Source organism: Peromyscus californicus, unplaced genomic scaffold, assembly GCF_007827085.1.
Source record: "Peromyscus californicus insignis strain IS unplaced genomic scaffold, ASM782708v3 Scaffold_12__1_contigs__length_115047231, whole genome shotgun sequence".
In the NCBI taxonomy this organism is placed as follows: Eukaryota; Metazoa; Chordata; class Mammalia; order Rodentia; family Cricetidae; genus Peromyscus; species Peromyscus californicus.
This window is the reverse complement of record NW_026294413.1, coordinates 59,348,004-59,375,559: the sequence shown is the minus strand read 5'-3', so window position 1 is coordinate 59,375,559 and position 27,556 is coordinate 59,348,004. Positions and strand designations below refer to the sequence as shown.

Here is a 27,556-nt window from a genome sequence, read left to right as displayed (position 1 = left end):
TTGGTCCTCTCCTTCTATACATAGGTGGGTCCCAGGGATCAAACTCGGGTCACCGTGTTTTCAGAAGAAGCTCCATCCTGTGAGCCATCTCGCTGGCCCAGGAAGGATTTTCAGTCCCTAGCAAACACTTCTAGCTATGATTTCCACCAACATTATTTGTAAAGAGACTTGAAGAAGCCTGGCCATTTAAAGGAAACTATCATTTAAGTTCAAGCCCCAATTTGCATTGGCAAACAGTCCAGAGGGTGCCCTGGCCAAGCTCACCTTTCAGTTTCTTTACTTTTTGTCTCCAAAGCAAAAGAACCTGTGTAAAAATACACACCGCAAATGATCAAAAGGATTCCAGGGACTCAGGAGCTTTATGGAAATGCTCCAGCTTGGCAGGGACGAGCTAATGCGCTGAGCTAATTTCATTCCAGAGGCCAAACTGCAAACACTGTTTTGTGCTTCTGAGATAAAAAGGGCAGATCTTAAAAATATTTCGAGCTGTGTCTTCACATTCCACCATGCAAACAGCATGATGGGAGCGATGTGCAAACACGCTTGTTAGCAGTTCGCTGCAGCACAGCGGCTGTCTTTGCACTGCTGGACAAAAGTATTTTGAGGGGAAAAAAGAGAAGGGCCAGGTGCTCTTTCTGAACATCTTGTTCCCCTGCTTGCCCCTCCAGACCCAAAGGAAGGTCCATGACCTCAGAGGAGTGGGTAAGGGGCCACTATCCCCAGCAAAATAAGCAGGAAGAGATATTAGGGTGTCTCTGGACAAGCATAGGCAGATGCCACCCAGAATGAGCAGTTTGTAGGAGCTTGGGAAGTCGGGTAGCTGAGTAGCCTCTTGGCCACTTAGCAGCTATGTGATCTCCAGAGTCTCTGGAAGCTCTGTTTTTTCTCTGGCCTTTGGCTTCATCGTCTGCAAAATGGGAACATTAATAGCTTTGACTGCACAGGATTGTACTCAAGATTAATTCTGTACTAGCTTTTCCCTAATACCCACTTAGCCTTCATTAAGATAGGGGTCCTTGCAGATTCAACGCTGTCCACTAGCCTAGTGACACAGTGACACAGGACTGCTGCCTTACCCTCCTTACTCCTAAGTCCTATGCAATCCTCATGTCCCATGCTACATTGGACAGCTTCCTTGAAAAGGAGGACAGCTATACAAACAGGTGAGCTGTGCAAACATCACATATGACAACACAGAATACATCCACTTCAACTATATCAATAATAGCCTCTTTGGTACTGTTATGATTAGTGAATTATTGTTATTTCTTTTTTTTTTTTGTCTGGGGATCTGTACTCTTACAATATTCTCTAGATAATTTCTAATAGTTCAAAAACTACAGATCTGGAGTGAACTCATGTGCTTCTTAAGGGGCCAGCATGCTTTCCTGCACCAACACTTGCTGTCTTGGTAGACAGAGGCACAGGAAACTCAGAGCCTTAAAGGAAGGTGGGAGCAGGTGAAAAGTTGGGGAGGAGAAGACGGGAAACAAAGGCCATTAGCTCTTTGTAAAGGCTTGTGATGAGAGAGTGAGGAGCAGATGGAGAATGGAGACCTCATATTCTCTAGTAATAATGATAATATGGACAGGTAGTATATGTGCCAAGCTCTTGATACGAATGGCCCAAGCTGACCCTCACAATACCACAGAGAATTCTTCCCATTCTTTGGAGGAGGAAACCAAGAAATCAAGAGATCTTTCCCAAGTACATACGAAATGAGGAGGACTGGATTTGAGTCCCGCGGAGACGGCTGAGGGAGGGGGGAATGTGGAGACAAGGAAGGTGGTATACAGACAGGTCCCGTGTATCTTGGACTGTCAGAGTCACAGAAAGGCATGTTCCTTACGGCCGGAGAAGGCAGGGGTGAGTGTGAAGGAGGGGAAGGCATCCCCAGTAAAGCAAAGGTCACAGAAAAGGCAGGGATCCCGGGGAGGGTAAAGGGAAACGGGCTTGAGTCTCTGTCCAGAGGAGCTCTTGCCGCCTTGCATTGGTAAAGGTTCACAGCCATCCATTCCCTAGCTACCTACTCCTGTCAAGAAGAGACAGGAACCCCCACCCATGCCTTGCGTGCTGCTTCTGAATCTGTGCCTGCCTTGCAGTACCTCCGCACCCTGGGTGGTTCTCAAGATGGATATTACAAAGCCCATTTTTTAGTGCTAGGAAAGCCAAGGCTAAGCTCACAAGCAAAGGAGACAAGCAAGAACTTCGCAGTCAGCAATGCTCCCCCGTCCTCTGTGCAGTGGTATGTGGAGCCCTGGTCTGGCCTCAGGACCCTCCAGGACAGGTGTGATCCCAGCTTTGTTTCCCACACCCTCCTGAATCCAAGTTCCCTTGCCGCCTGACCCCAGATCCCCCACCCACAGAGCCTCTAAGCTGCAACGTGGACTTCTGCCCACTCCCAGTGCCTCACAATACCCAGCCTTCTCCAGAACCATACAGAGTCAGGCCCACAGGAAGAGCTAGGACACAGGGGCAAGCACAGCCCTTGGGGTCCAGTGGGACCAGCTTGGCTCAGGGCCTAACTCCTCAGCACCTCAGCAGAGTTGTGGCCCCTGAAGTCACTCAAAGGGTCTCTGTGAGGAGGAGAGCCGCACCCAGAACCCAGCCTACGGAAAGGGTTCAAATGAGGATTCCTCCCAAACCCCCATGGCCAGCCTCTCCTGGACCCCCAGTCCCACAGGTCAGCTCTCTGAAGGTAATACTTCCACGCTTACTGTCTTCAAGAATGTTCTATTCTCCCCTCCAGGACACAGTGAGATCCTAGAGTGAAGAGACAGTAACAGCCGCTCTTCCCCGCAGCTCCTGGGACAGAGCACAAGATTAAACACACATGGATCAGCTGAGAACATGCGCTGAATTTTCCCACCGTTCATTTAGCCTTCATCCAGATGCAAGTCCATGAAGATCCCAACCCTGTCCACTAGCCTGATGGCACATGCTGGGCTTGAACCCACTGCCTCTAGCCTCCCAAATCTGACATGAACTCCACTTCCCATCCTAAAATGGGCATCTTACCTCCCAGAGGAAGACACCGAATGAACCACAACAACAATACCACCGTACAGATAGGCCAACAGGATATCTTATTTATCCGTTGATTTATAAGCATGAATCAAAGCCTACAAAGTCCCACATGCTGGGCCAAGTATTGAGGATTCAATGATGACGGATGGTGATAGAGTAACAACCCGGAGCCCCTGCCCCACGGGTATTGCCTCGCGTCGCAGTCTAGGTAAGGAACTGATCTTTTGAATAAAAAGATCAGATCTATTTTATTTACCCTGCAGGCTGAAGGAATGGGAGAAGTGAGCTACAGAGATTTTTTTTTCATTAAATAATAACCGTTCTTCAATATCCCCGCATCCTTTCCCTGCCAACCAGATTCAGCTGAGCCACAGAACCAAATAAAAGAGCACAAAAAGACCCAGGTGTTTGAAGGGAGAAGACAGGCGAGAGGGTGGATGAATAATATTCCCCTTTCCCACCCGAGATTCAGAACACTACTTTTCTCCTGTTAATTAACTACAAGGAGGTAAGGTGTCAGCTCAATTTCATCTCTAGCTCCCGCCGATAGAAAATGCGATTTCTAACAATGTACTCATTATAAAAAAAAGTCCTAATACATCAAAATTGGATGCCCTGTGGAGTTCATTATAGGATCTGAGGAGCGTCTATGCTGCCATTTTATCTTGGCTTTCTTCCTTTTGTCTCATCCGTCACTTAAAGTGTCCAACGAAAAATGTAAGCTTTTAAAAAGCATCCTATTGATTGAAACGTGGGAGGAAAAAAATCTGTTAGAGTGATTGTATTTTTTTTTTTTAATCTGGGAGACATGGTGGGGAGTGTCAGAATCTGCTGGTGCATATTTTATGTGGACACATCACCCTGAGATTATTCTCTCAGAGAACTACAATAACCACAGGTGGGTACTTGCTCAGGAAAATTCCCCAAGGCAGCAGTCAACTTTAACTTTTGGTGACACTCCAGCTTTCTTACCACTGCCAAGGGTATGCGAAGGTAAAAGTTGGGTCCTAGTATGGGAATGGGCTGCTTACTTGTATCTGCGGGCAATATGCTGATTGCAGAGGCAGACATCACCAAGTGAGCTGGGTTTACAGGACAGTGAGTACATGAAGTATTGATGTGTGGAGTAGCTGGTGTTCATTTTACAGATTTGCACCAGTGCCTCCCTGCCATGAAACAGATAGGCAGTGTAAGATATTAGCAGACAGTCTAGAGGCAGAGGCCTTTGGAGCCAAAAGAACAAATGCAAGCTTCACTGGATGATGGCCCGACAATAACACAGGCATTGCACACTGAGAAAACAGGACTCCTTTGAACCAACGAGATTAAACCCCTCAGTATGAAATGAGGCCATGTGTACCTGGTCACCAGTGGGCTGCACATGGAAAGCGTTTCACAACTACTACATCTGGGATTGTTTGTGGCACCTTTTGGAGATTTATTTATTTTTATTTTATGTATATGGATGTTTTGTTTGCATGTATGTAAGTGTACTACTGTATGTGTGTGTGTGTGTGCCTGGTGTCCTTGTAGATCAGAAGAGGGTGCTAAATCTCTTGAAACCGGAGTTAGGAGCTGCCATGAGGGTTCTGGGAACTGAACCCAGGTCCTCTACAAGAACAGCAAGTTCTGGTAACCATCTTTCCATCCCCTTGCAGCACCTTTTGAAACTCATCTTCACCCCTGCCCCTTGACTCCTGATGAGAATTCTAACACAGGACACCTGGGGAGAGGCCTGGGCATTCTCATGACTTCCATGGATCCTTCTATTCAGAGCTGGAAAGGGAGGCAGGCATTTTGAACACATGGTGGTAAACAGTCTCAAAATTTTAAGGGTTTTGAAGGTCACCTGCATATATTATCTCACTTCACTGTACCATCCACATAGGGCCCACACTACTGCACAAAGTAGCTCACGTCACTGCTAGACTAACCTAGCTGCTGCAAACTCCATCTTTACTGAATCAAAATCTACCTCCTTCTACACTGGGTCCAAGTTGTGCCTTTGAGAGACTATTTGTCTCACCATAATGACCCTTCAGAAGGCTCAAGCCTCAAAGCATTGTGGGTTGCTAAATGGGCACTGACTAGGAGTCAGAAGCCATATACACCTGAGGCTCAACTGCCAGAGAGTCACTTCCCTTTTGACCACAAGTTGCTTGTCTGTGAAGTAGGGATCATCACACTTGTCTCATCCATCCTATAGTATTTGACCACAAGTTGCTTGTCTGTGAAGTAGGGATCATCACACTTGTCTCATCCATCCTATAGTATTTGACCACAAGTTGCTTGTCTGTGAAGTAGGGATCATCACACTTGTCTCATCCATCCTATAGTATTTGACCACAAGTTGCTTGTCTGTGAAGTAGGGATCATCACACTTGTCTCATCCATCCTATAGTATTTGACCACAAGTTGCTTGTCTGTGAAGTAGGGATCATCACACTTGTCTCATCCATCCTATAGTACTGTGTTGGAAGCCTTCTAACACAGAGATGATGGAAAGCACTTTGGGAATGTACCTCCAGCAATCAAATCTACACCCTGCCATTAGTTACTGAGCTGCTATTACCACACACCAAGAGTGATGAGCCACGTTACAATGCAGCTTCATTCCTTCACCTTGGAACCATTCGAAGATTTAGGATCTGAGTTTGCACAGCTGTATTGGCAGGGCCGGCTCTTGGGTAGGTTTGTCTGAGTAAGCTATTGAAAGTAGGTTTGCATAAAGTGTTTGTGCTCCTTGAGGACTAGAAGACAGCTAGAGTCCCTGATATCATAGTGAAAAAAAGGTCTTGAAAACCAGTCGGGTACCTTTTTCATACTCGTAAAAATAGGATTCTCACTTCGAATGACATGGGCAAGAAATGACATCTTATTGGAGGCTGCTATTATAACCCAGTAGCTGCTTGCACATTATGTTCATGGGAATTGCTTGAGGTCATCCACAGAACTTCACATTCCTTTGCATCTGACTCACATGACATGTGCTTTTTAGGTCTGTGTGATGGTTGCATACTTTTACAACTTACATGGTTCATTGTACACAAGCATCCCACACAGAATATACCCTGATGATCACAGGGCAAGAATAGTTCTGACTTATTTCAATGTCTAAAGTCATGAATGATAACATGCTCGTACCCTAACTTGGTGGCGGGGGTGTTTATCAGTGATGCTAGAGATTGAACAGAAGTCCTTGTATATGCTCAGTTCTACTGAACTCCACCCCAGCCCCAGTTTAACTACTTTTGAAAGAAATTTAACTAAAAGCCAAACCTTAAGATTTATTTGGAACATAGCTCCACATAGAAATACTATTGGTTGCCTGGGAAGCTTTGGCTTTTTCCACCTGTTCAGGCCCAAGATACCTGTTGAACCACGAGGCACAAAAAGAAGTCAACCAACATTGTTATCTCAAAACCATGCAAACTAGATAAGCAATCAAGGCTACATCTTTCTAAATGAATACAGTTTATATTCATTCAGAAAGATGTAGCCTATATATACATATAGATAGATATACACATATATGTATATATTATATATAGACATTCGAATATATTATACATATTATATTAAAATATATAAATATATTCTATATATGAATATATTCTAATATATTACATATATATTAGAATATACAATATATTAGAATATTATATTAATAAATTCTAATATGTTAATATAATCTAATATATATTAGAAACTCTTTAGAATATATGCATAGCTCCAAACAATATATTGTACATATTATATTAGAATATATGAATATATTCTAATATATTACATATTATATATTAAAATATTATATCAATAAATTCTAATATATTAATATAATCTAATATATATATTAGAAACTCTTTAGAATATATGCATAGCCCCAAACAAGGCAATTCTAGGAGCTTAGATCACTGGAGTCTAATCCAACTGTTTTTAATGACCATGATATTACTTCCATGAACACTCCAGCTAAGGGCTAGCCACTATATCATTGCACCAATGGCCTCCTATAAAGCCAAACTCAGCTGTAGTTAGGTTGATACTGGGAATCTTTTAACCTTGATTAGTAAGCTTTGATGACAGCTAGTAATTAATTTAGGACCCCAAAGACATGTCCTCGGGAGCAGACCAAATGGTTTCAACAATGACGTGCTGGGAAGTTGTGCCAAGGACACTGGCATTGTAGTCAGAATGTGACTCTGATGAATTCCTCAGCCTTCCTGAGTCTTCGGCCCCTCAACCAGACAGCAGTTATAATAAAGATGCCAAAAGGGCATCAGGATTAACACACACACACACACACACACACACACACACACACACACACACACACACTGTTTCTGTCAACTACAAATTAATTTCCAATACTTAATTTCCTCTACCCCAACCTGACAAAGGTGGGATTTAATAAAAAATAAGCCAAGAATCATGGCTCCACACATAGTACTAGGCTATGAGAAACCCAAAGCCATGATTCACCGAGCCTGCTCTCAGGGAACTCATGAAAACAGCGATAGCATGAGCTGGGCACTGTGGGAAAGGTACAGATAATTCTCCAAAGTTCATAGAGAGGGAGAAACAGAGAAGGTGTCACAGAGAAAGAGCGTCTAACAGGGAACTAGAAAGTGGTGTGTATCAGTTTTACTTGTGTTGCTATGACAAAACGCCATGACAGAAACAGCACGAAGGCAGAGGGTTCCACTTTGGCCCATAGTTGCAGAGAGGTGTGATCTATGGTGGTCGGAAAGACACAGTGGCAGGAACATAGACAGTGTCCATGGCATCTGTAGTTCCGCAGGAAAGCAAGAGAATAGGACATGTGCCTGGGCTCTAAAGCCCTGAGGCCAACCCAAGGTGAAGTACTTCCTCCATCAAAACCTCCATCTCCTAAGGGTTCCATAACCCACCCAACAGTACCACCCGCTGGAGTCCAAGCATCCCAATCCATGAGCCTTTTGACAGACATCTTACCTTAGAACCACAGCAGGAAACAAGACAGACAGACAGAGCTAGAAGGAGGGAGGCTTGGATGACAAGTGACAGCACATGACAGAGATGTGAGGCCACAGAATGGGAAGGGTGTCTTCAGCAACTGATTCACGCCAGTTTCTCTGTAACCATGGTGACCACCCACAGCACCTAGGCACTAGCTCTATCCTGTTTAATGCCAGCATTCTCCTCCTGTGGCTGATGGCCACATTCACCAAGACAGTTGCCCTTTTCCCCACACTTTTAGATCAACTCTTTATCTTGCAATTGAATAATTTAACCAAATATCAACGTAGAGAATTAAAAAAAAAACTAGAAAAGGTACAGAGCTTTGTTTTTATTAAAATTAAGTTTAACTTTAGAAAAACTCAATCAAAGGAAGTTTTTTTTTAAGAAAAGACTCTCAAGTCAGGGATGGGCAAGACTACTCCAAAGCCTGGGGGAGACGGGTGTTAGGAGCTGAGAGAGAGAGATCAGCAGAGAATGTGTCAGATGGCAGAGAGGCTTTCCAACCAGCTCGGTGTCACTGTGGCTATTTCTGTCACCCCAGACTTCAGAGTCAATTAGGCTGGCCACAAAGCAGGCACAAAATGGACACCTGTACCCAAAATGACAACAAGGCTGGCAACTCTGATGTCAGTGGGCATGCTAATGCCAGAAAGTAACTGGTAAATGAATTTTGCCATTTTTGTCTGGGCAGATAGACACCCATTACAGAGATCACCAACATCGTGAATGACAATTAGGTCAGTTTGACTTTGGAAACATGAATTTCAAGACACAGATAAACTGGTCCTGATGTCTGTGGCATGTTCTCTGCCTTGGCCCCTTCTTCAAACTGCCAGTGCTCACTCATACTTGCCCAATGCTCACACGTGCCCAATGCTCACACTTGAACTGATGTTCACACTTGCCTGATACTTGCTGAAGGGATTGGGAGAGGGGACTGTTTGCAAAGCTTGTTTGTTTTCATGGATGAAAGGGTTTTGACTAGTACAAATGATAAATTATTACCATTCATTATCAAGGACAAATGAATTGTTTTAGGTCCCAATGCATCTCTGACATCCACATGCACAACCATGGAGGTTTGGGAAGTACAGACTCTGTTCACAGCACCATGACAGAACAAAATCACCTCCTTCCATTTTACAGAGAACACTTCAGAGTGGCCTCAAAACCTCAAAAGTAGGTCCCATATTGCTTTGTCCCTTTATCTCAAAAGCAGAGGAAATATAATTAGAAATGTGGCTAAGAAGCCTCCACTATTGTGATTGGTGATAAGCTTCAGATGTTTGGCTCCCAGCACAACAATGGCTGTGGTCTTGATCAGTGCCCCTTCACAAAGCAGGCTCTTGCTTCACACACAGGGCGGGGTCAAAGTTTCTGGCATAGAGAACAAAGTAGAATTCCCTACAGAGGACCCACTCCACAGAGGCCGGTCATTGTTTAGCTTTGATACCATTTTCCCCCTGTAGCGCAAGCCAGAATTGTCCTTTAAAGATATTTCTGTATGTCTAACACTTTCCTGAGGTCAGTTGTACTGGGCCTGCTGGCTCCACATTCCCCAGACCTACGTTGTTTCAGCATGGTGCTTTCGGGACCATAGGGTCTAAGCTGTGCTTGCTAGTGAGGAAGTACCACCATACTGTCAAGCCGTGTCAGCCTGGACTGCTGGTACATAATCCTTGGTGGAAGATGATGGTCCTGTCCATCATCCCAATTCATTTTTATTAAATTAACACATACATATGTGTGTGTATGTGTGTGTGTGTGTGTGTGTGTGTGTATAAAACTATGTGTGTATACATACATATATACACACATATATGTATACACACAGTTAGATGATCTTCATTTCATGAAACTATATATATATATAATTCACTTCCAATGGATTTTCAAAAACAAATACACACACTGATGCTTTTCAACTTACATGATTTTTGTATGCCAATTTAGGTGTTAATTCTTTTTTTAAAATTTATTTATTTATTTATTTTACATCCTGACCACAGTTTCCCCTCCCTCTTCTCCTCCCATTCCCTCCCACTACCTCACCTTCACACCTCCCCCAGTCCTCCCCTCCTCCATTTCTGTTCAGAAAGGTGTAGGCCTTCCATGGGTATCAACCAAGCATGGCACATCAAGTTGTGGTAAGCCTAAGCCCCTTCCCTTGTGTTCAGGCTGGGCAAGGCAACCCAGTATGAGGAACAGGTTCCCAAGAGCCAGCCAAAGCATGAGGGACAGCCCCTGCTCCCAGTGTTAGGAGTCCCACAAGTAGACCAAGCTACACAACTGTCACAAATATATAGAGGGCCTAGGTTAGTCCCATGCAGGCTCCCTGGTTATTGGTTTCTGCGAGCTCCTAGGAGCCAGGTTAATTGTTTCTGTGGGTTTTCTTTAAATCAACCCTTTTTGATAATGAGTTAAATTTTCTTAATTGATACTTCCAATGGGGAAGGGAGAAGAGAGGAAGCAGGAGGGAGAATAAGAATCAGCCCATGCAGATTTAAGGAGGGAATTCAGGGCTATTTTAACTTGTTGGTGGCTTCCATAGGAAATGCTTTTCCCTTTGGTAACAAATTTAGTGTGGTACAATTTACGTACTATAAAATTCACCCATTTAAAGTGCATGATTCAAAGGGTTTTTAGAATATTTAGAGTTGGGCAACTATCACCACAGTTAGTCTGAAAACAGTCCTGGCCATGCAAGCTCTTCAAACTGACAGAAAAGGGAACTAGCACTCCTAGTGCATTCTACAAGGCTGGTACACTCCAATGGCCAGATCAGATGTCCAGGGTGAGGAAGAGAGGTTGTCAGAAGTCCATTTCATCAGTGAACCAAAGCACAAACACCAAATCAGACTTAATGGTAAACTGACCCCAGCAATACGTGTAGATTCAAAAATTTCATACTGTTTAGATTTACCCGCACTGGGCACATTCATGAAAGTTGATTCTAGAGTGTGTGGGGAAGAGCAGTGGGGTAAGAATGGCCGAGATGCTCCAAAAAATTCTCTGAAAATACATTTCTTCCCAAACACATAACTAATGATCACCATGGTGCTTTGACAGAGCACTAGACACAGAGACCCAAGGAGAAGCAGGAACCCAGAGACACCCAGGCAAATTAAAACCCAATTCTATTTATATTAAAAGTTTTGTTATAAAAGGCAAAAATCCTTTCTTTTAGAGACAAAAGAAGGGACTATTGTATGATCCTGAGTTAGGGAAATATTTTTAAGCAAGATACAAAATGTATAAACTGTGAAGAAAAAGATTAAATTGAGAACTTCTGCTCAAAGATTAAATTGAGAACTTTTGCTTATCACAAGACACAATAAAGAAAAATATCTGTTATTCATAAGAGTATCAAAGAATTAGCATCCGGAGTTCATAAAAAAAAAAACTCTTTAAAATCAGAAAGTAAATAGCAAAAAAAAAAAAAAAAAAAACCCTCAGTAGAATAATTAACTATAGATATAAATAGGGATTTTACAGGTGAAAAAGGAAAATGGCCAACAAGTGCAAATAAAAGCACAATAGATGCCATTTGAACCCACAGAATGAAAAACAAAAACACATTCTATAATAGGGACATCCTACCTTGGAGATCAACGGCTGAGGCTACTCTACAGACCCAACAGTCTGGACCCCTGCAGACAGACACAGTCGCCTATGGGCAGCTAGCAGGAGATACCTGTGAGGCCACAGAAGAGGAAATGGAAAGAATCTTCCCCAGTCTGTGGCAATACCCAACAGAATCTGTTCAAGGAAAGAAGGTTTATTTTGGCTCACAGTGTGAAGGGATATGTCCATCACGGTGAGAAAGGCACAGTGGCAGGTGACTCCGTGGCGGCTGAAGTGTGTGGCAACTGCTGACTACGTGGCAGAGAGCAGGATGGAAACCAGCACTGGACTATAACCCTGTAATCTGCTCCCTACAGTCCTATATCTATCTGCCAGCTAGGCCCCATGCCCAAAAGTTTCCCCAGCCTCCCTAGATACCACCACCAGACCAAAGGTTCACATATAGGAGCCTGCAGGGCACGGTCCACACACAAACAACTGAATGTTCACCTATAGGTAAGTTAAAAGATGCTGAACACACAACTGTGAAAAAATAGGTGGCCAGTGGGAGAAAAAAAAAAGCCAATATACTAGAGCTCACAGGTCCTGACGGTCAATCTCAAGAATGAAACATTTATATCTAGTATCCACTTACAAGTGAGTACATACCCTGTTTGTCTTTCTGAGTCTGGGTTACCTCACTCAGGATGATATTTTCTAGCTCCATCCATTTGCCTGCAAATTTCATGATGTCATTGTTTTTTTTTTTTTTTTTTTTTTTTGGTTTTTTTGAGACAGGGTTTCTCTGTGTAGCTTTGCGCCTTTCCTGGATCTCGCGCTGTAGACCAGGCTGGCCTCGAACTCACAGAGATCCGCCTGCCTCTGCCTCCCGAGTGCTGGGATTAAAGGCGTGCGCCACCACCGCCCGGCTGATGTCATTGTTTTTTTACAGCTGAGTAATACTCCATTGTGTATATGCATTGTGTATATGTACCTACCACATTTTCTTTATTCATTTTTTAGTTGAGGGGCATCTAGGTTGTTTCCAGGTTCTGGCTATTATGAATAATGCTGCTATGAATATAGTTGAGCTAGTGTCCTTGTGGTATGATTGAGCATGCTGGTAATCATATTGGTGAATACCCTAATTGTCATCATAGAGCCTTTATCCAAGTAACTGATAAAAGCAGATGCAGAGATCCACAGCCAAGCACCAGGCCAAGCTCTGGGACTTCAGTCGAAGAGAGGGAAGAGGGATTATATGAGAAAGGGGGTGTCAAGATCATGATGGGAAAATCTACAGAGACAACTGAACCAAGCTCATAGCAACTCACAAACTTTAGACTGACAGCTGTGGAACCTGCATGGGACCAGATTAGGCCCTCTGCACATGGGAGACAGTTGTGTAGCTTGGTCTGTATGAGGGGCCCCTGGCAGTAGGATCATGGTCTATCCCTGGTGCATGAGCTGGCTTTCTGGAGCTCATTACCTATGGTCGGATGCCTTGCTCACCCTTGATGCAGCGGGGAGGGGCTTGGTCCTGCCTCAATTGAATGTACCAGACTTAGCTGTCCCCCCCATGGGAGACCTTACTCTTTTTAAGGAAGGGATGGGGGGGGTGGGTCAGGGGGAGTGAGGCTGGGAGGGGAGCAGGAGCAGAGATGGGATGGGGATCTGTGGTTGGTATGTAAAATAAATCAATTTTTTAATTAAAAAATAATAAAAAATTAAAATTAAAGAACGAAACATTTGGTGAGAACAAAAGTTGTGCAAGATATGGAGAGCACAGCAGCACTCACAACATGGATGTGTTGCTTTGGGATACACACATGCACAAAAGTGTCAAGGAAGAGCACCTGCTGGATAAATGCCGCCTTCCCAGAGCAGCCACTGCAGGGGAGAAGTGAGACTGGGTGTGGGTGGGGCAACCAGAGGCCTCACTCTCTGGAATGAGGTAGGACCTTTGCAGTAGAGCCATGTGTCGGGTTTCCGTAGGCTTTGCAACGTCGATTAACTTTACAGAGTTCCTTTTATGGATCAAATATCTCATTTTCCCTAAAAATGAACACCTGGTGTAGTCCTGGACTGCCTCGTATCTCACAGTGAGTCACGCAGGAAAGCAGAACTACGGCCGTAACTTTTATTGTCACTCTTAAGAACAAGGTATAACTAACACTACGTTTGAGAATTTAACTTATTCATTTAATTATCCACGCAAATACACATGTTATTTACTGCACTGAGTTACCCTGTGACCCCACACTGATGTACACCTGAAAAGGGTTGTTTTCATTGCAAAGGCTGAGACTGAAACTCCCTTTCCCTAGTCTATTCAGATTTAACCTTCAAGCCTTTACCTTTCAGCCTTGTAAATGACAGAATCTAAAACGGTGTTTGGAGATAGTGCCCTGATTCTTGGAAGGTGTCTGCCAGGAAGTTAAACAGGATTGCTTTCTGCAGCCAACTTTAAAATGAACTAGAAAATAAACCATGGTAATAGCACCATGGGATGGCTGGGTTAATTAAAAGTTAGACCCTGACCCAGGAGCAGCATTGATATGGCTGGTGAGGCCCTCCTGAGAACATTCCACTCCCCTTCCTGTCTGAGGATGCCTCATGTAAGGAAGCTGGAGCAGGAGATGGGGCTGGCTTCTTCATTCTGGGCTTTGTCCTCTCTCTCTCTCTCTCTCTCTCTCTCTCTCTCTCTCTCTCTCTCTCTCTCTCTCTCTCTCTCTCTGACCTCTCCAGGGCTGAGTGTGGAGACAGAAAAGATGGCAGGAAAAGTCGAGCCGTGCCTATAGTAGAGAGGCCACAGACCTTCCAGCTCCTTCCCACCTTCAAACCACAGAATAAAACGGTTTAAACACAGACACACAGACAGACAGACAGACAGATACACACACACACACACACACACACACACACACACACACACACACACACACACACACACACGGTGCACATGCTGAGTCCAGCCTTACATGTAGGCTTAAAAACGATCATTTTCAAAGGCAGAGACTGAAACCCCTAGAGCAGAGGCTGTTGTCTTTCTCCCTAGACTTGTATAATGAGGCCCAAGAGCCAGGACCTTAAAATGAAACTATCTTTGGAAACTTTATTTGGTGATTAAATTACAATGAGGGAATCAGGATGAACTATAATCCAAATGGCTATTGCTCTTTTAAGGAGGAGATTAAGGGGCTGGCGAGATGGCTCAGTAGTTAAGAACACTTGTTGCTCTTGCAGAGGCCTTGGGTTTGGTTCCTGGCACCAATGTGGCAGCTCACAACCATTCATAACTCCAGTTCAGGGGATCTGATATCCTCTCCTGATTTCCACAGGTACCAGACACATAAATGGTGGGCATACATACCTGCAGGCAAAACGCTAATACACATAAAATAAATAAATGAATCTAAAAAAGGACATTAAACTATAGATTCACACAGAAGGATGACCACTGGGGACAAAGGCAGAAGACAAGTAGAAGGCCTCAGGAGAACCAACCCCGATGACATCTTGATCAGAACAATGAGAAAATACAGGTCTTTGTTAACTGTGATGCCAGCCCGAGCGGCCCTGCCTTGCTTGCTTCCCACCTCTGGTGTCTGGCAATCTACTTCACACATTTTTTTCAATAGGAATTCCTTTGTCCCTCCAAGAGATGCTCTTAGGTAATGGTGTGTGTGTGTGTGTGTGTGTGTGTGTGTTTGTGTGTGTGTGTGTGTGTGTGTGTGTGTGTATGCACGTATGTGGTTGCATTGTGCACATGTACATGAGTGTGTGTGGAGGCCAGAGGTCAGCTTCAGATGTCAGTTCTAAGATACCATCCACCTTGATATTTGGAACAGGGTCTCTCCCTGACACAGTAGGCTAGGCTGGGTAGCCAGCAAGCCCTACAGATCCACCTGTTTCTATTTCCCAATGTTGGTATTATAACTGCCCCTATCACACCCAGCTTGTGTGTGTGTGTGTGTGTGTGTGTACTTTGATGCCTGTGGAGGCCAGAGGTCTACAATCATCTGTCCTCTTCTAATACTTTCCATCTTATTTTTTGAGATAGGCTCTCTTCACAGAACCTAGAGCCCCCTAACTGATTGGCTAGACAGGCCTGCCAGTGAACTCTGGGGATTTGTCTGTTCCGGTTGTCATCTTCCCCCAGTGCTGGAGCTGGAGACATGCTGTTACTACGCCTGGCTTTTTCTGTGGATACTGGGGATCTGACCGTATGTCCTAATACTTGTAGACCTATCAATTGACCCACTGACATTTCCCCAGCCCTTGTGCCTAGTTATTTAACTGAATTCTGGGAATCAAACTTAGGCCCTCATCCTTGTATCCTTTATTGACTCTGCAACCATCCCAACCATCAGAGTAAGGATGCCTACCTTCTGCAGGAGGCAAGAAGGGAGTTTTGTTCAATACAACTAAGTAGCTGGTATTGGTTTAAACCTTGGGAATCTGACCCTGAGTAGTTTATTTTAGGCATATTTAAGCACAGCACAATTTGATGAAACTATTCCTGGTGATAATTAACTCAATCCTGTGTGCACAACAAAGCTTAAGACATGACTACATTGGAACTCCTTATAAAAGACATGTGACATTTTTAATAATGGGTTTTATGGACTACACGTTACATGTTCTATAAAGATAGGTTCTATAGATTGACAAGCTCATGATAAGGGTCTAGGGGAGGATCCATGGTGGTCTCAGCCACATAGACAGAGCAAAATGTCACCAGGTGTGGTGGTTTGAAAAAAAAATGGCCCCCAAAGGGAGTGGCACTACTAGGAGGTATGGCCTTGTTGGAGTAGATACAGTCTTGTTGGAGGAAGTATGTCACTGTAGGGGCAGGCTTTGAAGTTTCTTTTCTCAAGCTTCACTCAGTGTACCAGTCGATCAACTTCCTCCTGCCTTCTAGTCAAGATGTAACACTTTCAGCTCAAGCATCATGTCTACCTACATGCCGCCATGCTCCCTGTCATGATGATAATGGACTGAGCCTCTGAAACTATAAGCGAGCCACCCCAATGAAATGTTTTCTAAGAGTTTGTCATGGTGTCTCTTCACAGCAATAAAAACCCAAACCAAGACACCAGGCTATTAACCATATCTGCTCCTAGTCTTCTGGGTGGATAACAGGTTATGCATCTCTTCCTTTGAAGGAACAACCTTGCGTATTTAACATGCCTGGTTCCCCTAGTGAGCACAAGGACCTCCATGCTTCCTACACTTTCTGACCCATATTCTCAGGCCCATGGGTGTAGTGGGTAGCCATTCCAACCTTGATCTGGAAGTTCCAACCCTCATTGAGGCTTTGGTAACTGTCACGCCTAAAGGCGGGGCCAGGAGAGGACCCTGAAGACCTGAGATCCTGATGTGTGGGCTCGATTGTTTCCTGGACCCTGGACGCTGGAGGCAGACCGAGCAGAGTTCTCCAGAGAACACCTCCGGACTGCACTACGTCTTTCCCAGACCCTGCAACCTACCTATCCCTTCATTTGTAAGTTATGCCACTAAACAAACTTCCCTTTTAATTACGTGGAGTGGCCTTAATAATTTCACCAATACACGGGAGAGAGATGTTTGAAAACATGTCAAGGTGGCTGTCCTCTATAGGGTCTAGCTCTGAAACACACACAAGCTTAGAGCACACAGCTGAAGTTTGGCTGGATCTACCTAGCATATACCCATGTGTACTCTTTCTAGTGGCATGCATAGCTCTTGCCTTGGAGCTCATTCCAGGCAGGAACTACATCCTTACCTCATCCCCCACAAATTCCAGGAATGACTAGTAAGTTACCAATCCCTAGGAGCCTACTAAATTTGATCTGAGGTAATGACAAAACATCCACTTAGCTGACCCTTCTTAGGTTCTGGGTGGGAAGGTTGTGCCATCTAACCCCTCCAAAAAAAATCTCTTGAAACCCTTCTGTGTGATACTGGTCTAAAGAGTTCTATAACCACCTACATGTCCCACACAAGTGGTCCAAAACCCATGACAGTGTTGGTGTTCAACCTCTCCTGCATTGTTCTAGGCCTAGGCTCTGAAGATTGAGTAGAGTATCCAGCTGGTTCCTGTTTCTGCTTCCAACTTTTTGGAAGATATGAAGGGAGCTGATGACCAAGCAGCAAAATCAGATACAAACTCAACAAAGTGGCCTGTTGGGCTGATTACCCATCTCTCTCTCTCCTCCAGGTGAGCAAAATGAGTTGGCTGTACCACTGTTCCTCATTTACTATGCAATGAGGCAGTAGGACCAGCCTGGGATTAGTTGCTGGGAGAAGCCTGGGACCCAATCTTCTGAAAATCTAAGTTTGGGCTGCATTCTCTCTTTGAACCCTAGGCATCTAAGATCAGAGATTTCCATGTCTCAGCCAATCACCAAGTGTCCCTTATCCAGACTCTAATGCATTGTTCTTTGAGAGCCTGAGATCAGGTGGGGTTCATGGAGACAGTTCAGAAGACGGAATAAACTGATGAGCCTTCCTATCTTTCTGAAGTAGTCTGAAACACATGTCTGTGTTAGTGGGTCATTATTCAGTGTTACAAGGTTTTATGTGTGATGTGAGACTCCTGATTTGGTGCCATTATCCTTTCCAGCTAGTACTTCCCATCATAATCCTCAGGGAACCCCTTCCTAATGTTCCTCACACAGGCTGGATGCTTTGGCTTGAATTCACCCTCTTTCCCAACCTCATCTGTCTAGCTCCTTGGTGACTCCTTCCTGTCCTACTACCCCCCAGAACTCGCTTCTCCACTGGGGTTGGAGCACCTCAGCCATTTCTACCCAAATCAGAACTCTTGTCTCTGTTCTAGATGATGAACTACTTGGGTTACAGTAAGGTTGTCTGGTGGGCTTCTGTTCCCTCCGGCACCCACAGTGTAAAGTGTGTGGACAACCAGTCCACAGATGGTGGAAGAGTACACGTGTACACTCGTTTGTTTCAATGATGTCCATGACTTATGTTCTGGTGATGGGCAAGACCGCTGGAAGAGGCCGACACACACATTTCACTTTCAGGGTTAACCTTCCAGCCACTATACAGTAAAATAAAGTAGTGATTATTATAAGTTTTCAGAATATAAAAATATGGCTAGGAAGACTGCTTAGTTCAATTCTGTGAGCAAATCAGATCTTCATATCAAGTCACCAAGAGTAAGGTAAATTAGATCACCACATAGGAGCAGTTCTCTTCTGAGCCCAACACTTATGGAAGAGGTGTTTTGCATTGTCTTAACATCTGTATAGTAGGCAGGGGGACTGTCTATAAAATTCTTCATAGCTGCTCACTTCAAAGACTCACAGAGAACACTTTTTATCCAAATGGATGTATCTAAATATGAAATTCTACAGCATTTTAAAACATTTGTTTTAATAGAGACTGGGTTTAATCCTATGCCTTCATGTGACTGAAGAACAAGAATTGTGAATATGAAACAAACTCTCTAGGGGAGAACACACACCAGGGTTGTAGATGCACACTAGTAGACATCTGCTTAAGTACAAACATCCCAGTGGACACAGCTCTACCTCCTAAGGGTTCCATAACCTCCCAAACAGGGATATCAGTGGGAACCACGTGTTCAAATACATGAACCTATGTGGGTCATTTCTCATTCAAACCATCACAGCCACTATCCTAGACGGCTGGGCAAGCCCTGGCACATGTTTTGGCTGACATTGTTTGCTGGCCATCCAACAGTTGTTGGCCTACAGGTGTGCCTTCCTTATAGGAGATAATCACAGGCAGGTGGGGTCACTATGATATCCCAAGGCATTCCCTAACTGTTCTGTTACCGGCTATTTCATTCCCATTTTTAGCTTTTAGTTTAGATCCGGGCATGTGAAAGAGTTCTGGCCAATAGACATAAGAAGGTGCCTTGTAGGAGGACTTCTACAAAGTCATTCTCCTCAATAAAGGACAAAAAGATGTCTTCTTGACATTGGGTTATTGGAGTTGAGAACTTGATGAATAAAACTGTGACAGCCACCCTGGGACAATGATGACACAGCCAGAGCCTAGGATGGCAGAGCAAAACTATAGGAACTGAATTCTTAAGACTTTCTTTTTTAAAAAATACTGAATTAACTCCTCTGGAACATTCTGACTTCTTGTTATATAAAAAAAGTACTTAAGCCAGTGTTCTCTGAGATTCCTGCAGCTTATTGCTGAGAGCATTCTAAATAACTACATATTGGATCCTGGATCTCATTAAATTCTCACATCAGTGGTATAAAGCAGGCTTAGAAAAAAAAACAAATAAAATAGCAAAATGTTCAAATATTTTTGCCAAGGTCACATGCCTGTAAATGGCATAGCTGAATCCACAATCAGGTCTGATTCCAAATTTGGTGTTTCTTCCAGTGAAACCAGATGATGCACACACAAAAGCCTAGAGCAGGAAAACCTCCTGTCAATCATGCTGACATCCTTAACAAGTCAAAGACAACCATGCCATTGGCAGAAGAGACAAGCCACCCAGCACAAATGCTGCTCTGTCAGACTGCGTGATTGCCATCGAGTCACTTACCGTTTCCCAATTACGAGACCTCCAGTCTTCATCTATCATTGAAAAGGGGAACTCAAGACACACACGTGCAAATAGGGCACACGCCCCGCTTTCCCTGCTGTGTGGTGTTGTGGAAGAGCAAGCACAGACTAGACACTGGCCTCTTCTTCAGGAGTCTGCAGACGCTTGGGCTATCTGAGGGAACACATTCCAGGGAGCATCGCTCATGGCATCACAGGCTCTGAACGCAGCCTGCGACTCAGAAGAAGAGCATGGATCCACAGGCGGAGGTGAACCATCAGTCAGTGGGCGATAAAATAGCTCGTCTTCTGGGTATTAGGTTTATGAAACTGTTCATACGTTTTCTTACAACGACAGCAGTTTTAGGCATTATGATTATGCTAGGCCTGGGACTACCCAACAAGTAGGGTTCCAACACATTGGATCTAGGGGGAGCTGGAAGCTAGCCACAGCAGTCTCCAGCAGAGCTGAGGCAGGGGAGTGCATTGCAGATGGCCGAAGAGCACTTGAGACACTGGGCCCAGACTTCTGAGGTCAAGTGGCCAAGCAAGGTCACCCCCCAAAAAGAGATGCCTCACTTGGGTCATAATGAAAAGTAGTTTTTAGATTACTCATCTCTCTCTCCCTCTTCCTCTCTCTCTCCGTCCTTCCCTGCCCCCTCCCGTGTGTGTGTGTGTGTGTGTGTGTGTGTGTGTGTGTGTGTGTGTGTATGTGTGTGTTTGCATGCGTGTGCCATGGTGTGCATGTAGAAGTCAGAGAACAACTTGCACTACCATGTGGGTCCAGGAATCAAACTCAGGTTGTTAGGGTTGGCTGCAGACACCTTTACCCCTGAGCCATCTTGATAACCCCAATATTATGGTATGTTTCTAAAACGGATGTTCATACTCCTCCTGTCTTCACTCATTATGAGGGTCTGGGAAGCTAGCTACTTTACATTGATTAACTCACCTCATAGTATGTTGAACAGTTACATGGGAGACATGCAGTGTACACCTTCATTACCACCACTACTGCCCCACCTAGCAAGTTAAGAATTCTTATTCCTGGTGCATTAGTGAATAGACAGGCTCTTAGAGACACTTAAAATGGTCTCTCAGTAGGAGAGTCTTGAAATCAATTACAGTAAAAGGTAAACCCACAGGATTCTCATACAATTAGCAACCTAAATGCTTGTTGCAAAAAGAATTGAAAACAAAAAACATCTAATTCCAGTGTCAGCTCACCAGGCATGCTCACGGAGATGACCATTGTCTATGTGAGTACCACCGAAATGGGCCTGCAAGACCCACAGCTCAGAATTTTGAGGACCAGTCCAGATGTCAAGTGAGTCAGGCAGGAATGTGGAGCCGCCTCAGTACTTTGAAGTCAACTCAGAGAGACCAAGCTATCGCTTCAAAAGTCTCATGAAGAGAGGTGTTCTGAGGCCCAGCTGGCAGATGTGGGTCACTGCAGGGTAGGACTTAAAGTCTGTTTCTGCTTCTGCTTCTGACTGTCACCCTCCAAGATTAGAGGAGCCCTAGCTGCATGCCTGACTACCATAAGCACAGTGATACTTCTCCACCATGATGCTGTACTATCCTGGTGGGGATGCAGATATCCTAAAGAGACATTCCTGGAGCTGAGATGATGATGGGCAGGACCACACCTTGACCAGAACAGCTTACTGGTACATACCTCTTGTCCTCTACTTTAAACCTAAACCTCATCAAGACCCTGGGAGGTGGGTGGTCACTGGGATTGTTTTTTCCCTCTTCCCAATGTGGCCACATTTCATGAATCTCCCTCTTCTGCTTTTCACTGTTACTTGTTTCTTTACTTGGTTCATTGAGGACAAGTAAGTGACTCTGGTTTATCAGGGCTTTGCTGCCCAGGCTCTGACCCTAAGTCCAGGAACAAAGGATTGTGTCCCCTCAAACCATGAGCCAAATAAACTCATACTCCTTGAAATTGTTTTTGTCAGCATTTTGGCACAAGGAAGAGGAAAGCAATTAACACAGCAGCAAATAATTTAACATTCTGAGATACGTGTCCAGTGTGGGACAATGAAATAAGCTATTAGCATCTTCTCACATCTTGCTATGAATAGTTCTCAGATCACAGCCCACGACTACAGGGCAAGCCCTGTTCTTAATACAAAAAGCACTGTGCAAATAAATGGCTATCTTCAGATAAACAAATGAATAAATAAATGTATTTGGGGGCTAGAGAGGTGGCTTGCTGGTTCAGAGTACTTTCTGTTCTTTCAGAGAACCCATGTTCCCTTACCAGTATCCACATTGGGTGGCTCACAACAACCTGTAACTCCAGCTCCCAGGGACCTGGTGCCTCTTTTGACCTCCAGGAATACACACACACACACACACACACACACACACACACACACACACACACACACACGCATGTAAAAAGTATTGTTTAAAAGGACAAATGCTTGGGTATATATACTCACTAGCTTTGTTATGCAAAAGAGACTGACATAAGACCTGCTTGTACAGCTGTCTTAAGTTTGCTGGAGTAAACTTCATCAGAAAAATTTCACAGAGCTTAAACATCATTAAAGCTGATTTTAAGACATTGCCCCAATTTCTTTTACTATAATCTGTTGCTGTCATTATAAAAACCACAGTATCATGCCATGAGGTAATACTTCCTTATTTAGAAAAGCTACTGGATGATTCATAATCGTCGTGGTAGTGATACACTTTCAATTATATGGAGAAAAAACTCAAATCCCTTTTAATTCCACCTTCTTTAACCATGAAGGGTATTTCGTCCAGATCTCACCCGCTGATACAACCCAGATGAAAAAGAGATCCTTTCTTTATTACTTACAGGGAGCTGTAAATCAAATGGGGACCTCCGTGGGGGTGAGGATAAAGGAGAAGGAGGGAGGGTTCATTTGCTTATTAGGTTTCCATATAAAAACATTAAGAATAACAGGCAGTTTCAGTGTGCCCCAACCAAAGCCTCGAATCAGTTGCTTCTGAAACATGAAAGACTTCTGTTATGGACAAATTGCAATCAGCCTAACTTTCTGTAGCCTTGTGCACATGCATGCTGCCCTGACCGATGAGACGTTATTAATAAAGGAAGAGATGAGTATGAATTAAAGCAAGCCTCGCTTAATCACATTAATCCACAGCAAGTCAAAGGCTTCAATTTTCGAAATAATTTTGGGCTTAATGCCTCGGAGATGGGCAGCCTGCTCCATTGAGGAAGCAGCTGGTCCAATTTGAGCTCCATTGTGAGTCTAGAATTGCCAGGTCCTCAGAGCAACACGGAAGCCTGACAGTTTTCAGGACGCGACCAGAAGTACAGAGACAAAGGAAATTGCAAGACATTGAAAGGGTCCCGAACAATGACAAGGCGGCCCTCTGTGGGGTGGATTATATATGATTACCAGACTCACTGCCGGCATGGATGGCGGCGTGCTCTCTCGGGCCCCTGCAGCTGCTGCGGGATGCACAGTCAAGGACCCACAACCAGGGGTTACAGATTAGAAAAAGGCTGACTCGAAGGCAACAGAGCAGCAACCACTGGCCTGTGTTCACCTCCCTCTGCTCGTCTCCTCCACACACAGCAGTGTGCTGGTCATCAGGCAGCTACTGGGGGACATCTTGTGACCAGCATGCACATACGATATGACACTCACACGCCTGAGTAGAAGGAACTTTCTCCCCAAGTGTGACTGTGGTTTTCATAAGTAAGACAGCTGCCTATGTGACGAAACTGAAAATGGAGGTTAGGACAAAGCAAGCTCCATGCTGGGCGTCAAGATGTGGAACTGCGGCTGTAGGACACCAGGAAAATCTGTGTGTTCTCAGGGTCTTGCTTCCTTCAGGAATCAAACCACCACTCCTAGCCTCATGTTTCGGGGCTTAGAACTTAGGGTGGACCAGCTCCACATTGCTCACAGAGCCTCCCCACACACTCACACTGACAGTAAGGGTACTACTGGGTATGGGGGAATACCACAGACCCAGAGCCCAAAGCTCAGTTTTATTTCTCAAAGTTAGCTGTGACTGTTGTCAGAGTCAGGAGTGACTTCATCTTTGACCAGGGATAAACATTTTCTGCCATTTCCTTTCTGCTCTAGGACTCCAATCTCCCAGAACTCCCAAGTGCCAGAAAAGAAAGCCTATCGAGACTTGGACAGTAAAACCGTAACTAACCCTCTCCGACAAGGCTTGCGCTGGGGAAATAAGGCCTGGCCTGCTGGCACAGAAGGCTCATACTTGCCTCTGCTCTTCTCTTTAGACAGCTGTATGTGTCTGTTCCAAACCTCAGACCCAATGAAATGACCTCACAGCCATTTCATGTATTGTATAATACGTGTATGTTCTCGTAGGGACGCCTGGCTAGGTGGGGTTCTATTCAGTCTCTTTACTTTCATGGCTTGACCTTTTAACACATAATAGACATTTTAGAAAAAGGATGCCTATCTATAGAAGTGAGCAAATGAAACATCAATTCTAATATTTAAACTGAATGAAAATGATGGATTTGTATATAATGAATGCCTTTGGTTAATTCTACTAACACGATACCTCTTGAAAGCTGTTTAATAAATACATCCAGATAACATTAATTTTAATTGAGTAAAATTACTTTGCCAAGTCTTAAAACATAGATGAATGGATGGATGGGTGGACAGATAGATAAATAGGTGGATGGATAGAAGGATGTATGGATGGATGAATGGATGGCTAACAGATGGACGGATGGGCGAACAGATGGATAGACAGATGGACAGATAAGTGTAATTGTGAAAGGATAGAAGTGTAGATGGATAAAGAGTGTCTGGGTAGTTGGCTAGAAAGAGGGATGGATGGCCAACAGAAAGATGGATGGATGGATGGATGGATGGATGGATGGATGGATGGATGGATAGATTATATACATAACAAATGGTAATGTTGGTTGTTAGATATATAGTCATGCCTTCCCTTAAGTAACAAAGAAAAGTTCACAGCTTCTCTAGATTGAACTTGACTTTGGAGGTCATGCAGCTTAACCTCGCCTCCTGGTAAAGTCTCACAGTTTGACAACAACAAGAACCACTCTGGATTCTGCATCATAATTCTTAAGAAGGAGGATGGAGATATTTAAAAACATACACATCTAAATTCCTTTGGGCATACTGAAGCCAGCTTCCTCTTCTCTTTCTCCAGTGTTATTCACTTAAAAAATGCTAACAACCTTGCCCCTTGCATGGCAGTTTTTTTTTCTCCAGTATTAAAAAACTGCTACCACACACTCCTCTCCTACCACAAAGAGCCAAGCCTTTGATGACAACAGCATGTTAGATGGCTTTTGGAGTTAACAGGAAAACCAGTTTGTAATTCAGCATCCCTCAAGCTCCAAAGTGACCCTTCTGTCACTGCTCTATGATAATTGAACAGGCCTTGTGAATGATCCCTTAACATTACAGTCTGGTATTAAGCCTTGTCAGCAGATGGCCATGGAAGAATATGGGAGGATGAAGGAGATTTTCTTCTGGTCCTGGGGGCTTCCTGTCTCAGACTCCTGCAGGGTAAGCTTGTTCCAGCCCTCATGTCTACAGAGAAGTTTGCTCTTAGGAGGCTCAGGAGGACCTATGAGGGTAACCTTTCATCATCCAGATAGGAAACCATTTAGCTAATATACTGTGTTGATACATCATACTGTAAACCCCATCTCTGCTTAAAATCATTTATATAGTTTATGTTTTCTGCAAACAAACATTAAAAATAACTCTAGGGGACTAGAGAGATAGCTCAGTGTCTAAAAGCACTTATTGCTCTTCCAGAGGACTCAAGTTTGGTTCCTAGCACCCAGGTTGGGCGGCTCACAACTTCCTGTAACTCTAAATCCAGGGGAGCCAACATTTTTGAACTCTGCAGACATCTGCACTCACTTGCACATATACATGCACACACACAAATAAAAATAATGAAAATATACTTTAAAAATCTATCTAAATTCAAACTTCCTTGGTTTATAAGGATGCTACACCCCCAATTCACAGATGGTAAATAGAAAATGTCATAAATCTAAATTTCCATACTTATATTCAGCCTCCTGAGTGAACTCCAACTGTCCAGGACAGCATAAGGTATGGTATCAGCAGTCCTCTTACAGTCATAGCTGGCAGGAGTTTTAGCTCAGCTCACTCTGGGCAATGTCCCACAAGAGGACCATTCCGTGGATGGAAAAGGTGAGTTCAAACGCTGAGCAACAGAGTGTACACTTCCCAACATATAAAGTGAAAGCACAACAGAAGAGCAGCCAGAGAAAGTGTGAAAATGTATCTGCTTCGGTGGAGAACATATTTCTACGGTCATGATGCTAACACTCTTTACTGGTTTACTAAAAAGGTATGATTGATGCAGATAAGAGATGAAGAGACTGTGGTACATGGAGGGAGGTGGCAGGGAAATCTAGGTTTATATGTTCAATTATGGTCATCATTAACATTGTTGTTTTATTATAACACTTACATGAACTCACAACTCAAGATTAAGCCACACAATGGGTGGAAGGGGAGCTCATGAGGCCCCACCCCTAACCGAGAAGCTACAAGCAATTGATTGTTGCTAGCAGAAGGGAAGTCATTTTTCTTCAGTGGTGTAGCCAATAAAGAATCCCACACTCCTGTTCATGCAAGCAACCCTAATTAAAGTCAGTGGATCATTTAGAGAGAGGGAAGGGAGAAAAAAACACATGGAAGTAAAAGGTCACTTCTTGGTAAGATAAAGGAATTCTGAGAGGGTGAGAGACAGGGTAAGAGAGGGTAATGCCAGTGAAACAAGTGAATAATTTGTATGCATGAAATCATAAGTAATCAAAGAATACATTAAAATGTTTTATGAAAAGGGATGGCTCGGGGGGGGGGGGGGGGTAAAAGCATTTGCAATGAAGCCTAAGTCGGATCTCCAGAACACACCAGGACGAAGGTGAGACTGGACTCCAGGCCTTATCCCCTGACCTCCCCTCCACATCAGAGGAGAGGGAGAGAGAGAAGGGGGAGCTTGATAACCTCCTTTGTCCTTCCTGGGTCTCCTTTCTGAAAGAGTGTCACCTTGTGTGACTGCTCGTGTCTCTCCTGAATCCCACTCTCCCCAAGGGCCCATCCAAATTCAGAACATTGAAGCATGGACTTTTCTAGCTCTTAGAATTCCTCCTAAACGAATCATCCCTCCTTTCACCCTCACTCAGCAGACCTTCACCTACATTGTTCCATACCTGGCCATAGTGACTGAAGGATGAGAGAAGCCCCAGCATTGTATCCAAATTACAGTCAATGACAAAAAAAAAAAGATACACACATCTGTGTGGCACAGGCATGTGGAGGTCTTGGTGTAGACAATCTATTTGAGGTTGGTCTTGAAGCATGGATAAACATGATGGTTAGTTTTATGCATCAACATGTCTATGTCCTTT

The 27,556-nt window shown here is 44.1% G+C and overlaps 1 protein-coding gene and 1 long non-coding RNA gene across 12 annotated transcripts in view; one reads left to right on the top strand and one right to left on the bottom strand.

Annotated features, from left to right (window-relative positions):
- Msra (methionine sulfoxide reductase A) overlaps positions 1–27,556 on the bottom strand; it is a 334,518-nt gene that overhangs the window by 123,291 nt on the left and 183,671 nt on the right. The gene's annotated exons all lie outside the window — the stretch shown is intronic.
- Positions 1,393–24,722, top strand: LOC128107266 (uncharacterized). 4 transcript variants are annotated; one of them, XR_008217024.1, is made up of 6 exons: positions 1,393–3,235; positions 3,385–3,535; positions 15,656–15,818; positions 16,935–17,098; positions 17,634–17,794; positions 19,966–24,722. It is a non-coding gene; the product is annotated as an uncharacterized LOC128107266 (long non-coding RNA). The 4 variants fall into 4 exon arrangements; XR_008217026.1 differs by lacking the exon at positions 3,385–3,535 and having other exon boundaries at positions 1,396–3,235; XR_008217025.1 differs by lacking the exon at positions 15,656–15,818 and having other exon boundaries at positions 1,396–3,235.